The sequence below is a fragment of the Rattus norvegicus genome, chromosome 13 (genome assembly GCF_021556685.1).
Source record: "Rattus norvegicus strain SHRSP/BbbUtx chromosome 13, alternate assembly SHRSP_T2T, whole genome shotgun sequence".
Lineage (NCBI taxonomy): Eukaryota > Metazoa > Chordata > Mammalia > Rodentia > Muridae > Rattus > Rattus norvegicus.
In genome coordinates this window covers 26383144-26389412 of record NC_141546.1, presented here as the reverse complement: position 1 = coordinate 26389412, position 6269 = coordinate 26383144, and the positions used below count along the sequence as shown (strand labels likewise).

Here is a 6269-nt window from a genome sequence, read left to right as displayed (position 1 = left end):
ATTATGTTAATGAAATTCCACGTATTATTCAGGTTGTTTTGTTGTGGTGTTGATTTAAAGAAACCCAGAGAAAAGCTTAATGAAAAACACTACATCACAACAGTTATGTATAATACAAATCAGTTCTTAAAAATTAATTTGTCTTATATTTTACTTTTCAATGTTGTTTTGTGAATGACATTGTATAATTTTCCTGTACATATGAAAGAATTTCCCGTTAAATATTGCTAAAAAGACTATGCATTTAGTAAGTGATGCTGATCAAACGGTATAACTTCCTGTAGAAGCACAACCCTAAATCTTTTATCAATCACTCTGCACAAAACTCAACTAATGAATCAAGGACCTTTATAAACACTCACCAAGACTAGATAAGATTGATGAAGTTAAGATGTGCATGCTCACAGGAACCAGATATAGATGTCTCTTGAGAGACACAACCAGAGCATAACAAACACAGAGGCAAGTGCTAGCAGCAAACCACTGAACTGAGAATGGGATCCTTTTTGGAGGAATTTCAGAAAGGATTGAAAGAACAGAAGGAGGACGGAAAAAGGACTGAAAGAGCTGAAGGGGCTCGAGACCCCATATGAACAACAGTGCCAACTAACCGGAGCTTCCAGGAACTGAACCACTACCCAAAGACTATACATGGACTGACCCTGGGCTCCAACTGTATAGGTAGGAATGATAAGACTAGTAAGGGCAGCTGTGGAAGGGAAAGCCCTTGGTCCTGCCAAGGCTGGACCCCCAGTGAACGTGATTGTTGGGAGGAGGGCGGTAATGGGGGACGGATGGGGAGGGGAACACACATATAGAAGGGGCGTGGGAGGGGTTAGGGGGATGTTGGCCTGGAAACCAGGAAAGAGAATATTTGAAATGTAAATAAGAAATACCCAATTTAATAACATTGGGGAAAAAAAGAAAAAAAATTACTGAAGGATCTTGCAACTCCATGAGAATAACAATGCCGAGCAACAAGAGCTCCCAGGGACTAAACCACTACCCAAAGAGTACACATGGACAGACCCTTGGCTCCAGTTGCATGCATATGAAGCAGAGGAAGGCCTTGTTGGACACCAGTGGAAGGAGAAGCCTTGGTCCTACCAAGTGTAGGGGAATGTCACAGGGGGGTGAATGGGGAAGGGAACACCCTTACACCCTTATAAAAGAAGAAACATTTGAAATGTAAATTTAAAAATGTCCAATATAAATATTCAGTCATGAAATTGAACAGAGTTCTTAAAGGATGAGGTACAAATTGCCATCAAACATTTTAGAACTGTTAAACATTCGTAACCACCAGAGAAATGGAAATTAAAACAACTTTGGGATTTCCCTTTATCCAAATAAGATTAATAAAATCTCAAAGCCAAATGAAAGCAGATGCTATAGAGAAGTAGAGAATAGACAAACATTTTTTCACAAATTCTGGCAGTGTAAATTCATGCAATTTAGAAAACAGAGTGGAGCATCTTCGGAAATCTAAGCTACCGAGTTATCTACACATACTACTCTTTTTTAATTTTTTTCTTGCTGTGTTGTTTTTATTGGATATTTTCAATTTGCATTTCAAATGTTTTCCCCTTTCCTGGTTTCCCCTCTCAAAACCTCCTATCCCTTCTTCCTCCCATCCCCCGTTTTTATGAGTATACTCCCCCACCCTCTTACCCATTCCTGCTTTCCTACACAGACATTCCCCTACACTGGGGCATTGAATGTTCTCAGGACCAAGTGCCTCTCCTCCCTTTTATGTCCTACAAAACCATCCTCAGCTGCATATGCAGATGGACCCTTATATACAAAGGAGTACATATCTACTGTAGAAATATCTTTTCATCCTTGTTCGTGGATGCTATAATGATAGGAAATTGAAAGAGTGGATGCCCATCAACTGATGGATAGATAAAGAAGATGTGATACATTCATCCATTTAACTGGTAAGACAAATGGAATTCACATATATCAAAAATACAGATAGAACAAGTCCTTCTGAGAAAACCCACACCAGGAAAGACATATGACACATTTTCTCGTATTTGTGAATATTATTTTTGAAACCCTGTATATGAAAATCTAGTTTCTAATACTCACTGAGGTCAAGAAATGAGTAAGGAGTTATAGAGGTGAGGAGCTTCGAAAGGAAGAAGATATTCAGTGGGTTAACTCAGCATAATTGGATAGTAAAGATTTCAAGACATGAAGTGTCTGGGTCTATCGTTGACACAGGATGGGAGTTCTCAACTGGAAGCAGGAATATTTGGAAGGTGCATAAGTGCAGGCCGACAGGAACCGGATGTTGATCTCTCCTGAGAGACACACCCAGAATACAGCAAATACATAGGTGAATGCCAGCAGCAAACCACTGAACTGAGAATGAGACCCCCGTTGAAGGAATAAGAGAAAGGACTGGAAGAGCTTGAAAGGGCTCGACACACCATATGAACAACAATGACAACCAACCTGAGCTTCCAGGGAATAAGCCACCACCCAAAGACTATACATGGACTGACCCTGGGCTCCAACCTCATAGGTAGCAATGAAGAGCCTAGTAAGAGCACCAGTGGAAGGGGAAGCCCTTGGTCCTGCCAAGACAGAACCCCCAGTGAATGTGATTGTTGGGGGGAGGGTGGTAATGGGGGGAGGATGGGGAGGGGAAGCCCATACAGAAGGGGAGAGGGTGGGGTTAGGAGATGTTGGCCTGGAAATGGGGAAGGGAATTAACAATCGAAATGTAAATAAGAAATACTCAAGTTAATAAAGATAAAAAAGAAAAAAAAGAAACACGGACTACTTTTAGGGTACAAACTGACAGGCAAGTTTTCAAGGTTTAAAGTCTCTGTCTGTCTCTGTCTGCCTGTCTCTCTCTCTCTCTCTCTCTCTCTCTCTCTCTCTCTCTCTCTCTCTCTCTCTCTCCATCACTTTCCTACCTTTCTCTGGCTGCATTGCTCGCAGCTTGAGGCTGCACACACTCTGCACTCTCCTTCGCACTCTGCTTCTCTTATATGCAATTTTCTTTTCTGGAACTCCCACACTCCTACACACCTCTGTGTGTTCCCTTCACTTATGCACACACTTTGCACACACACACCTCACACACACCACACTTGCACACATCTCACATTCTCTCCACTCACTCTTCACATTCTTTCTTCACTCACTGTTCTATTGCTCTTCTCATGCTCTCTAGCCTTTTTCTTGCCCCAGTCGTTGATCGATACTACAAAAGCAAGTAGAAAAAAAAGGACACTATTATCGTTGGCAAGTATAATTCAAAAGAATAACCATATCCTACAAAGAATTAAGAATTACAATTGATTCGCTCCGAGACTCCAGCACGCTGAGAGTTGAAGCGACCCTCCTACATCTGCGCCCTCCGCAGTCCTCTGCCTCGTTGCCGCTCCGTCTCCCCAGAGTTGCTTTCTCTCATCGCTGCAGTCATGAACGGGCAGCTCAACGGCTTCCATGAGGCGTTCATCGAGGAGGGGACATTCATTTTCACTTCAGAGTCTGAAGGGGAAGGTCATCCAGATAAGATTTGTGACCAAATCAGTGATGCTGTCCTTGATGCACACCTTCAGCAGGACCCTGATCCTAAAGTGGCTTGTGAAACTGTTGCTAAAACTGGAATGATCCTTCTTGCTGGGGAAATTACATCTAGAGCTGCCATTGATTACGAGAAAGTGGTTCGTGAAGCCATAAAGCACATTAGCTATGATGATTCTTCCAAAGGGTTTGACTACAAGACTTGTAATGTGTTGGTTGCCTTGGAACAACAGTCACCAGATATCGCCCAAGGTGTTCATCTTGACCGAAATGAGGAAGACCATGGTGCAGGAGATCAGGGTTTGATGTTTGGTTATGCCACTGATGAAACTGAAGAGTGTATGCCTTTAACTTTGTCTTAGCACACAAGCTAAATGCTAAACTGGCTGAGCTACGCCGCAATGGCACATTGCCTTGGTTACGCCCAGATTCTAAAACTCAAGTGACTGTGCAGTATATGCAAGATCGAGGTGCTGTGATTCCCATCAGAGTCCACACAATTGTTATATCTGTTCAGCATGATGAAGAAGTTTGTCTTGATGAGATGAGGGATGCTCTGAAGGAGAAAGTGATCAAAGCTGTTGTACCTGCAAAGTACCTTGATGAGGATACAATTTACCACCTACAGCCAAGTGGCAGATTCGTTATTGGTGGGCCTCAGGGTGATGCTGATTTGACTGGCCGAAAAATGATTGTGGATACTTATGGCGGTTGGGGAGCTCATGGAGGAGGGGCCTTTTCAGGAAAGGATTATACCAAAGTGGACCGTTCAGCTGCTTATGCTGCTCCTTGGGTGGCAAAATCCCTTGTTAAAGGAGGTCTGTGCAGGAGGGTTCTTGTTCAGATCTCTTATGCTACTGGAGTTTCTCATCCATTGTCGATCTCCATTTTCCATTATGGTACTTCTCAGAAGAGTGAGAGAGAGCTATTAGAAATTGGGAAGAATAATTTTGATCTTCGCCCTGGGGTCATTGTCAGGGATCTGGATTTGAAGAAGCCAATTTATCAGAGGACTGCAGCCTATGGCCACTTTGGTAGGGACAGCTTCCCCTGGGAAGTGCCCAAAAAGCTTAAATATTGAAAGTGTTAGCCTTTTTTCCCCAGACATGTTGGCTTAGGTTACAGAGAAGCCTTCAAGCTCTGAGGGAAAGGGCCTTTTTCATAAATTTTTCTGTCCTCTTTCAGCTTCTGATCAGTTGCAGTCACTCTAATCAATGACATGAATTTTAGCTTTTGTTGGGGACTGTAAGTTGGGCTTGCTATTCTGTCCCTAGGTGTTTTGTACACCATTATAATGGATATAGTAAGCATAGGTGACCCATGTAACTGCCTAGAAACAAACACTGTAGTGAATAATGCTTTGAAATCGAACCTTTGTGCCCTATCACCTAATCCTCCAAAGTCCTAATTGCAATTACTTTCCCACCAGATGCTGAAAATGTCCTTGTAATGTGCACGTAAACTACTTGTAGTTTGACTCACAGCCCTGTCAGCATGAATTTGTAATGTCTTGAGCTCTATTTATTGAATGTGAAGCCCCTTTCCCTTATCCTCCCTGTAACTCAGTCATTTCTAATTATGTAGTTCTTTGTCAGGGAGTGTTCCTATCCAATCAAACTTGCATGAAACGAAAAGTTTCAATTGGAGCTCTAGCCTGACTTAAAGAAAAAGGCAGTTACAATTAAACCATCTCCCTGGTGCTTATGCTATAAATTGCCACCTGAAACAGCACCAAATCAAAATCTCTCCACTTTTCAGCTGTCTTTGGAGGACGTACATAATAAGGTTTTATTTAGTAAACCAATCCTATGCATGGTTTCAGCACTAGCCAAACCCCACCAACTTTTAGTCTAGAAAACAGGCACTTGGCACCCTTGTGATGTCATACAGAGAAGTCACAGGGCAGTACCCGAGGGTCTGTAGGTTGCACACTTTGGTACCAGGTAACTTTTTTTTCTTAATAAGAAAGAGTACTCCACACTGCACAATAGCTCCTCCCAGGGTTTTTAACTTTGTTTTATTTTCAAAACCAGGTCCAATGAGCTTTCTGAACAGCTGGTGTAGCTACAGAGAAACCAGCTTCCTTCAGAGAGCAGTGCTTTTGGTGGGGAGGAGGAAATCCCTTCATACTTGAACATTTTCTAATTGCTTATTTATTGTATTCTGGGGTATGGCGTAAGTACAGAGAAGCCATCACCTCAGATGGCAGCTTTTAAAAGATTTTTTTTTCTTTGACACCATGATTCCTTTAACATGTTTCCAGCATTCCCAGGTAGGCCAAGGTGTCCTACAGAAAAACCTTGGGTTAGACCTACAGGGGGTCTGGCTGGTGTTAACAGAAGGGAGGGCAGAGCTGGTGCAGCTGGCCATGGAGAAAGCTGACTTGGCTGGTGTGGTACAGAGAAGCCAGCTTGTTTACATGCTTATTCCATGACTGCTTGCCCTAAGCAAGAAAGTGCCTTTCAGGATCTATTTTTGGAGGTTTATTACGTATGTCTGGTTCTCAATTCCAACAGTTTAATGAAGATCTAAATAAAATGCTAGGTTCTACCCAAAAAAAAAAAAAAAAAAAGAATTACAATTGTTCACCAAACTTTTAAGCTTTCCCTATTCCCAGTCCTGTGTCCAAAATAATAATTGCAAAATTATCATAATTTAACATTAACTTTTAAGTTGTTATACTGCAAAACTCAGATCTCCATGGTCAGCTACTACTTGCATTG

At 42.1% G+C, this 6269-nt stretch overlaps 1 pseudogene across 1 annotated transcript; it reads left to right on the top strand.

Moving 5' to 3' along the window:
* Positions 1–3364: 3364 nt before the first annotated feature.
* Positions 3365–5829, top strand: Mat2al1 (methionine adenosyltransferase 2A like 1; annotated as a pseudogene). The gene has a single exon (XR_015635457.1). The product of XR_015635457.1 is annotated as a methionine adenosyltransferase 2A like 1, transcript variant X2 (transcript).
* The last annotated feature ends 440 nt before the right edge of the window (positions 5830–6269 follow it).